The 8,799-nt window shown below is 38.5% G+C and overlaps 1 pseudogene; it reads right to left on the bottom strand.

Moving 5' to 3' along the window:
* Window positions 1–85: 85 nt before the first annotated feature.
* The window catches only part of LOC108298330, a 15,336-nt pseudogene continuing 6,622 nt past the window's right edge, over window positions 86–8,799 (bottom strand).

The following is an 8,799-nucleotide window of genomic DNA, read 5'->3' as shown; positions in this document are numbered from 1 at the left end:
GAGTGCCTCTGTCGCCAGGCGCGATCTTGTCTCACTGCAACATCCACCTCCTGGGCTCAACTGATTCTCCTGCCTCAGCCTTCCAAGTAGCTGGGACCACAGGCGCACACTACCATGCCCTGCGAATTTTTGTGTTTTCAGTAGAGACAGGGTGTAGCCTTACTTTTATAATAGAACAGCCTTTAACAGGACATGGATCACAAAAGGAAGGGAACATATATTGAGTGCTGACTATATGCAAGGCATTGTTTTAGACACCAAAGCTGTCTTCTTATTTGATCTCTGCAATTGCTGTGTGAAACAGGCACTATTCCTGACTTAAGATTTTGACACCAAGGCTCAGAGCAATCCATAAAACAAATGACAACGTGGGTAGCCCCAGTCATTATCCCTGTTTTTTAATCCCCTGTTCAGTATCGTAAGCATCTGCACTTAATGAAAAAGAAAAGGCACAGAAAGAATACAATAGTAAAAGAAATAAAAATTCCAACAAAGAATAAAAGGAAAAATAGCCATTCTCTTACCTCTCTGGATGGGCATGGAACTCCACCAGACTGCTAGAGAGCTGTCTCTTTGCTTGTAAGTCCTCACTGAGCCAACTCTGTTCATCTACTAATCCTTCTAGCATCAGCTGAAACTGAGAAAACAAAGAAGCAATACACAAATGGCACAGTGAGACATGAAGCCACAGTTAACCCTGAGAAACAAAAAAATGCATTAGCACATACTATGACTTAAAAACCCCACTATGTTAGTACTTAGCTTTTGATAGTATTGCGTAGTTTTCCCGAGAAGCAGGAAAATGCATTAGCATGTACTATGACTTAAAAAGTCCGCTATCTTAGTACTTAAGCTTTTGATAGTATTGTATAGTTTTCAAATCAATGTCATATTATTTTTTTAATCCTTAACACCCTGTAAGTTAGAATTCAAACATGGGAGCAAAAAGAATAAAAAGGAGAAGCTAGAAGCACAGGAAAGCAGCTAAGAGAAAGGAGTAAGAGGAAAGCGGGACATCAAGAGGGAAACATATGAGTTACCAGTATTCTTCATTCATTCAATACATATTTACTGAGCACCTTCCATGGGAAAGACTCCATTCCAGGTTCTAAGGGAAAGCCTACTATCTAGTGGAGGAAAAGACGTTCATTAATCATAGACGTGTGTCATTGTGAGTGTAATACTGCTATAAAGATAACGAGCTATAATCATGTATAACCAACAGAGTTGTTGAAGGTAGAGTTGAAAGCCAGAATGGAGTGGGGTGAGTAGTTAGAGTAGTTTGTAATGGAGACAGGGAGTACAGGCAAGTGAGTCTTTTGAAAAGGAAAGGTTAAATGGGCTGTAGCTACAAAGAAAGTTGGGGCAAAAGCAGGGGTTTCTCTTTTTTTTTCAACTGGGAGAAATTTGAACATGGTTAAATGCAGACAGAGGAAAAAGATTCAGTTGAGAGGGAGGTGACTTACGTATGAGTGTGAGGGATAACTATTGGTATGTGTCCGAAAGAACTGCTGCTCTTTACAGAACCACACACGTCAGAAAGAGGCATCTATACCTGCTACTGACCAAAGTAGGAAACCTCAGAGCAGTTTCCCGATGAAATACCATTTATGAAAAACCAATACCATGGTTTATTTCACAGTAGAAAAACAAGGTTTGTGCCAGGTGTGGTGGTATGCACCTGCAGCTTCAGCTACTCAGGAGGCTGAGACAGGAGGATTCCTTGAGCCCCAAGAGTTTGAGGCTGCAGTGAGCCATGATTGTACCACTGCACTCCAGCTTGGGTGACACAGTGAGACTCCATATATATAAATATAAATATATAAATATACATATATATATTTATATATAAATATAAATATATATATTTATATATAAATATAAATATATATATTTATATATAAATATAAATATATATATGTTTATATATATATTTATATTTATATATAAATATATATATGTTTATATATAAATATAAATATATATATATTTATGGAGAGAGAGAGAGAGAAAGGGGGGAAGAGAGAGAGACAGAGAGAGTGTATGTGTGTGAGTGAGTCTATATTCCAATAACTTACCTGTTGTCTTTGGTTTCCTGATAGTTCTTGACGCTGGGATTCTACTCGAAGCAACTTTTTCCCAAAGAAGTAATACTTCCTGGGTCAGGCGTTCCACAGCTGGTATGTCTTCAGGAAAATCAGTTGTATTTGCAGGTCCTAGAAGTCAAAAAGTAAGTGTAAACATGAAAATAGTAATCAAAGTATTATGCAGTTGACAAGCACACAGACAAATGTTCTTGAAACAGTCTGCCTATACTTTCAAGTGAGATATTGATAAGCACCGGGCAAGGGATTCAATGTGTGCAAATACTGTCTGAAGATGCCCTACAGGTAATCTGAGATGTGAACATTTTCAATGGTCTATAAAAAGTTTGGAAGGACCTTTATGAGGTCTTCTTTACTCTGTACTTTCCTTGTCAGAGGCTTCATATCAGCAGCCTGCACCTGCAGCTCTTCCTCCCGCACCTGTGGCTCTCTTCCTCTTGCACCTGCAGCTCTTCTTCTTGCACAGCCATCATGGACTGTAGAGCAGAAAGTTCCAACTGTGAATAGAGGAAACAATAGCTGCCATGTTTACATTTTAACACGGAGGCAAATGCTTTTGCATATCATATCACCATCAGCCAGTAATGCAAGAGAAAATGAGATAAGAACAGGGCTCTACAGGATCAAATAAAAAATCCATGCAGTATAGTAACAAACGATGTTTTATGGGAAGATGTAATAGTTGTTTTTAATGACATCTTCCACCATAACTGGCACCATAAAACACATCAAATTTGTTTAACAAGCTTATTATGATACTGAAAAAGAATGGTGACCATTAGCAGAAACAAGAAGAGATGAAGTTTTCATGTAAGTACCTCATCTGATAGAGGAAAAAAATGATAGCATTAGGATATCTCCATTTTGCAACCCTTAATCAATTAATGGATTAGGCATCAAACCACAAAAGCTGCTAACATCACAAGAGATCACCAAACAGTACATGCCTCCAGATGGAAGAACATGCCGCCACCTCTGAAGGAATGCTGCCAAGGGCTAGCACTACATGCCCTCAACTTTCAGTGTTCTCAACAGAAAATGATAAATACTTGGTTATGACAAAGTTCATTAAAACTCATCATAGGCTGGGCACCATGGCTCATGCCTGTAATACCAGCACTTTGGGAAGACCAGGTGGGTGGATCATGAGGTCAGGAGTTCAAGACCAGCCTGAACCAAATGGTGAAACCCCGTCTCTACTAAAAATACAAAGATTAGCCAGGCATGGTGGTGAATGTCAGTAATCCCAGCTACTCAGGAGGCTGAGGCAGGAGAATCGCTTGAACAGGGGAGGTGGCGGTTGCAGTCAGTGGAGATCACGCCATTGAACTCTAGCCTAGGTGACAGAGCAAGACTCTGTGTCAAAAAAAAGAATAATAATAATAATAATAATATCCATACCTGCTAACATTTACTATGCCACGGGCTTTCTAACAAATGCTTTGTATATAGTTAATTATTTTAACAAACCCAGTGCTCTGGTTCCTGCCTACTTTTCCCACTTTAATATCTGCCATTTTACTCCTCACTCATGACTCTGTAGGTACACTCGACTTTTTCTGTTCTAGGAACACCAGACTTTCTCTTAACTCTAGGCCTTTACAACTACTACCCCCTTTGCCCGAAATATCTTTCCCAGGGCTGTCTCTTTCTAATTCTCAGGTCCCAGCTTACGTGTCATCTGCTCAGAGAAGCCTTCTTTGGCCACCCTATTTAAGATGGTCTCCATCCACGTTACTTTCTATCATTTCCCTCATATCACTTACTATCATCTATATTGATCTGTTTATTGTCTGTATCTCCCTAGTGGAAATTACATAGAGCCAGAGACCTTGCTGATTTCATTCACTACCTTATCCCCAGCACTAGCCCAAGTTGAGAGAAGGTTCCCATATAGCTAATGAATGAAGAAGTGAATCCTCACAACAATCCTATAACTCCTCTTTGATTTATACATAAGGTGACTTCTACTCTTCAATTTACAGACAAGGTGATTGAGAGAAATTAAGGAACTTGTACAAAAATCACAGGGCTAGCTAGTAAGTGGTAAATTTAGAATGTGAACTTGGGGAAGTGGACTCAGAGCCACCAGGTTATAACGTCTTCCCAGTAGATGCTGCATATCTATACAGTCTTTATGATAAGGGCAAGTTATTTTAAATAAACCCTTTAAAGCAAGTTAGCAATAGCTAAATATCACCCCCTCAAAATACCCATTCATAGGCATTAGAATTTCATGATCCTGAAAACAGGACAGAACCAAAAAGTAACATTACTCTGGATTTGGTATCTGTGAGAAAAACAGGAAGAGCATGTGGAAACTAAAATACCTGACGTGAATAATCAGATAACAGCTAAGGTAGAACCACAGAAAGTAACGGAGATGACGGGATTTTAAAAACTGGTATTTCTTCAATGACAGACATTCTCATGTCCTAAAAACTGAGTCAAAAACATGAGTCTGTTTGTAAGCAGAAATATGATAATAAAAAGATAAAATATGTTAATTCCATCACAAATATAAACACAGGTTCCATATTACAGATCTAGCTATGGCAAAAGGTAGGAAAAAACCTAAGGAGCTATTTAGACTAGCTAAAGTTAATTTAGGAAGCCATGACACTGACTGACCTTCTAAAAGAGATGCCAGAGTAACAAACAAGCTGTTAGTTTTAAGCCTGCAACTGTGCGCTGTGTGCCTCGTATTTCTTCAACATCACCGTCGAATATGCAACTAGCTGTGTGTATATTTAGGAAATACATATTTCCTGTCTATATTTAATTCTTTTAACAAACCTAGTGATCTGGTTCCTGCCTACATTTCCAACTTGAATATCTGCCATTTTACTCCTCACTTATGACTCTGTAGGTACACCAGACTTTTTTCTGTTCTAGGAACAGAAAAAGAAAACATATACAGGAAAGGTAAGGGGAAGGGAATCTCTAAGGCTGAAAGGCCTCTTCTAAAAGAATTGCTGAAAAGTCTATACTCAAGAGACTTAAAGCGTAAGATGGGAAAAATGAATCTTAGGAATTATGTGAAGTCACAAAAGACTGGAGTTTGAATCAAAGCTTTGGCATTTATTAGTTACATGACTATTCTCCACTCTCATTCTAAAAGAGAATCAGTGTTTCAGCTTCTTCATCTACAATAATGGGGCCAACACCATTTACTTTGTGTAGAGTTGTAAGCATTAGTGCTAATTTAAATACCCAGCACTACTGGGTATGTTTATTGCATATGAACGCTCAATAAACATTGACTATACTCAAGTTTCTCTTGTTTCATGTTTCTAAAACTAATTTCATGGGTCTAATGTCCTTAACTCTAAGCAGCAATCACACAATACTTCCTATTTACACTAGTGCTTGACTATTATCATTATTTTTTTGGAAGCGGAGTTTTCCTCCTTCCTAGGCTGGAGTCTGATGGCACGATCTCAGCTCACTGTAACCTCTGCCTCCCGGGTTCAAGTGATTCTCCTGCCTCAGCCTCCCGAGCTGCTGGGATTACAGGCACCCGCCACCACACCTGAATAATTTTTGTATTTTTAGTAGAGATGGTATTTCGCCATATTGGTCAGGCTGGTCTCCAACTCCTGATCTCAAGTGATTAGCCCGCCTCAGCCTCCCAAGTGCTGGGATTACAGGTGTGAGCCACCGCGCCCGGCCTTTAGAGTTGTTTTATTCCAATTAGCAATAGGGAGCGAGAGTTGTGTTTTTCCAGCACTTAGTAAGTTTTAATGGTCCCAATATAAAAACAGGAGCATCTTGTTAAGATACTGTATATACAAAATAACTTAGATTTTTCCCCAAAAAGAAAAAACTCATACCTGGCATTTGTACTCAGATATTGTACTTGAAGAATTATACGCTTTTAAATAGGGACTATTTTGAAAGAAAATCGGGATTTAAAAATTAAGACTTGGGCCGGGCGCGGTGGCTCACGCCTGTAATCCCAGCACTTTGGGAGGCCGAGGCGGGTGGATCACGAGGTCAAGAGATTGAGACCATCCTGGTCAACATGGTGAAACCCCATCTCTACTAAAACTACAAAAAATTAGCTGGGCATGGTGGCGCGTGCCTGTAATCCCAGCTACTCAGGAGGCTGAGGCAGGAGAATTGCCTGAACCTAGGAGGCGGAGGTTGCGGTGAGCCGAGATCTCGCCATTGCACTCCAGCCTGGGTAACAAGAGTGAAACTCTGTCTCAAAAAAAAAAAAAAAAAAAATTAAGACTTGACTAGAAAACTCACCTGACTTTCTCTTGCTTTTTTAGCCATGAGTTCAAGTTCCTCTTTGGCATTACTCAGTTCTTTTTCCAGCCCTGCCACTGTGTTCAAGTCTCCTAAAATGAAAATAGAGTGCTAGTTTTAATTGCTATTAATATAATGTGATATTGGCTGCCTCCTGTGAGTCATTTAATGAGGACACATTCTAATAATAAGAAAAAAATAAAACATATACACAGGTTCTTCTTTGTCGCATTATTTATAAGAGCTAAATACCACAGTCATCCTGCATGCTATAAAGAAAAGACTGAATGAAGTATAGCATATTCACAGATGGAACTATGTATCGCCATAAAAAAGGAATAAGGACAATCTTTATGAAGTTAGATGGAGTGATTTTGAAATCCTGAGAATATGTTAAGGAAAACAAGCTACGTGCTCAAGAATACATCTAAGGTAGTAGGTTTTATATTAGAGAAAGGGGGAATAAGAATATATATACATACATTACATATACATAGATGATTCATTTGCTTATTTTTACAAAAAGATATACAGAAAGAATAACCCAGAAATGAAACAGATTACCTTCAGGAGATTAGTGGAAACAGGAGAGAGGGGATAGGGAAAGAGATGGGACATCTAAATATATCATTTTATATACTGGAATTCTGAACTATGTTAATGTTTAATTCTTAATATGTAAGTCACCTTGACAATTAATGGGAGATAAAAAACCTAAAATTCAATCCTAATATAAATGAAACTATATAGTAAATAGATAATAAAACCACCCAGAAGATAAAACAAATTAATCCAAATAATTTTTGAACTCACTAACTGAACACCGTCAGTGCAAAATACCCTAAGGATAAAAAGAATTACAAAAATGCCTTAAGGATAAAAAGAATTACAAAAAACATAAACATTACATAATACATTTACTGTTGATAGTGGTATTTATGTAGTAATTCAGAAGCTACTTTTGCATATTATAGTATCCTGCAAATGTGTAAATCTTTTGAAATATATTGATGTTGTAAGTAACCAGGGCTCTAAAGGAAATACAACTATTAAACGAAGGAAAAAAGAACCATATTGTTAAATTAGAATTACAGAAATCAGTATCAAATCTTCATATGTATACAAATACATACATATATACTTAAAAATATTCACTGCTAGCTCTGTTCACTTAAAAGGGCCTAGAAGCAAAAGGTATTCATGTAGCAATAAAGACATCTTGTGCCCAGATCACAGTTTGTCAATGCCATTACCCACCACAAGAAACCAGGGAGCTCTTTAGGATAATGGCTGATTCTGGGACTGAGGCAAGTAAAGTGAAAGGTACTCACAGAACATCTTATTGTGCTAGAAACTATGAAAGTGCAAAAAACAAAAACAAAACAAAACAAAAAAACTGATGGGGATATGGCAAAGGGTCAGAGAAACAGCTCGATGAGGTTCCCACTGACTGAATCTGGGTTAATTTGAGGAGTAAAGGAAATCGTGACCGAAATCAATAAATAATGATTTTTTAATCCATATTGATAAAAACAAATGGGGCACAGAAATAGGGAAAGGACAGCTCTTCTTTATAAAATAATATCCACAAAGAAATAAAGAAAAAATTTTACAAACAGAAAATCGTAATTTTTTTTTTTTTTTGAGACTGAGTCTCATTCTGTCACCAAGGCTGGTTTGCAGTGGGGCAAGCTTTCTGCCTCCCGGATTCAAGCAGTTCTCCTGCCTCAGCCTCCTGCATAGCTGGGATTACAGGCATGTACTACCAAGCCCGACTAATTTTCATATTTTTAGTAGAGACGTAGCTTCATCATATTGCCCAGTCTGGCCTTGAACTCCTGAGCTCAAGTGATCCACTCTCCTGGGCCTCCCAAAGCGCTGGGATTAAAGGCATGAGCCACCATGCCCGGTCCTGAAAAATCACTATTTTTAAGCTACCAATGTAAGAGTTGGTTCAAGCAAGGCTCAAATGATACTACAACCATTGAGTGAACGATTGCTGGAAAACAGAACTGTCAACATCTCAAATTCAGCCAATAGATGACTTACATATAAAGGGGAAAATGAATCTTTTGCAATGGAGAGATTTGGCAGCTACGATGGTAACCTAATGACTACATTTAATATCACCAAGGATGATACAAACTGATTATCATGCACTGATGTGATACACTAAGAAAGATGTCATCCAGGCTCACACCTGTAATCCCAGCACTTTGGGAGGCTGAGGCAGGTGGATCATTTGAGGCTAGGAGTTTCAGACCAGCCTGGCCAACACGGTGAAACCCCATCTCTAAAAAAACAAAACAAACTAGCCAAGTATGGTGATGCATGCCTGTAGTTCTAGCTCCACTTTGGGAGGCTGAGGTGGGAAGATCGCTTGAACCCAGGAAGCAGAGGTTGCATTGAGCTGAGATGGCACCACTGCAATCCAGCCTGG

This window comes from Cebus imitator, unplaced genomic scaffold (assembly GCF_001604975.1).
Source record: "Cebus imitator isolate Cc_AM_T3 unplaced genomic scaffold, Cebus_imitator-1.0 Scaffold938, whole genome shotgun sequence".
NCBI classification, from domain to species: domain Eukaryota; kingdom Metazoa; phylum Chordata; class Mammalia; order Primates; family Cebidae; genus Cebus; species Cebus imitator.
The sequence above is the reverse complement of the archived record's forward strand: the minus strand, read 5'-3'. Positions and strand labels throughout refer to the sequence as shown.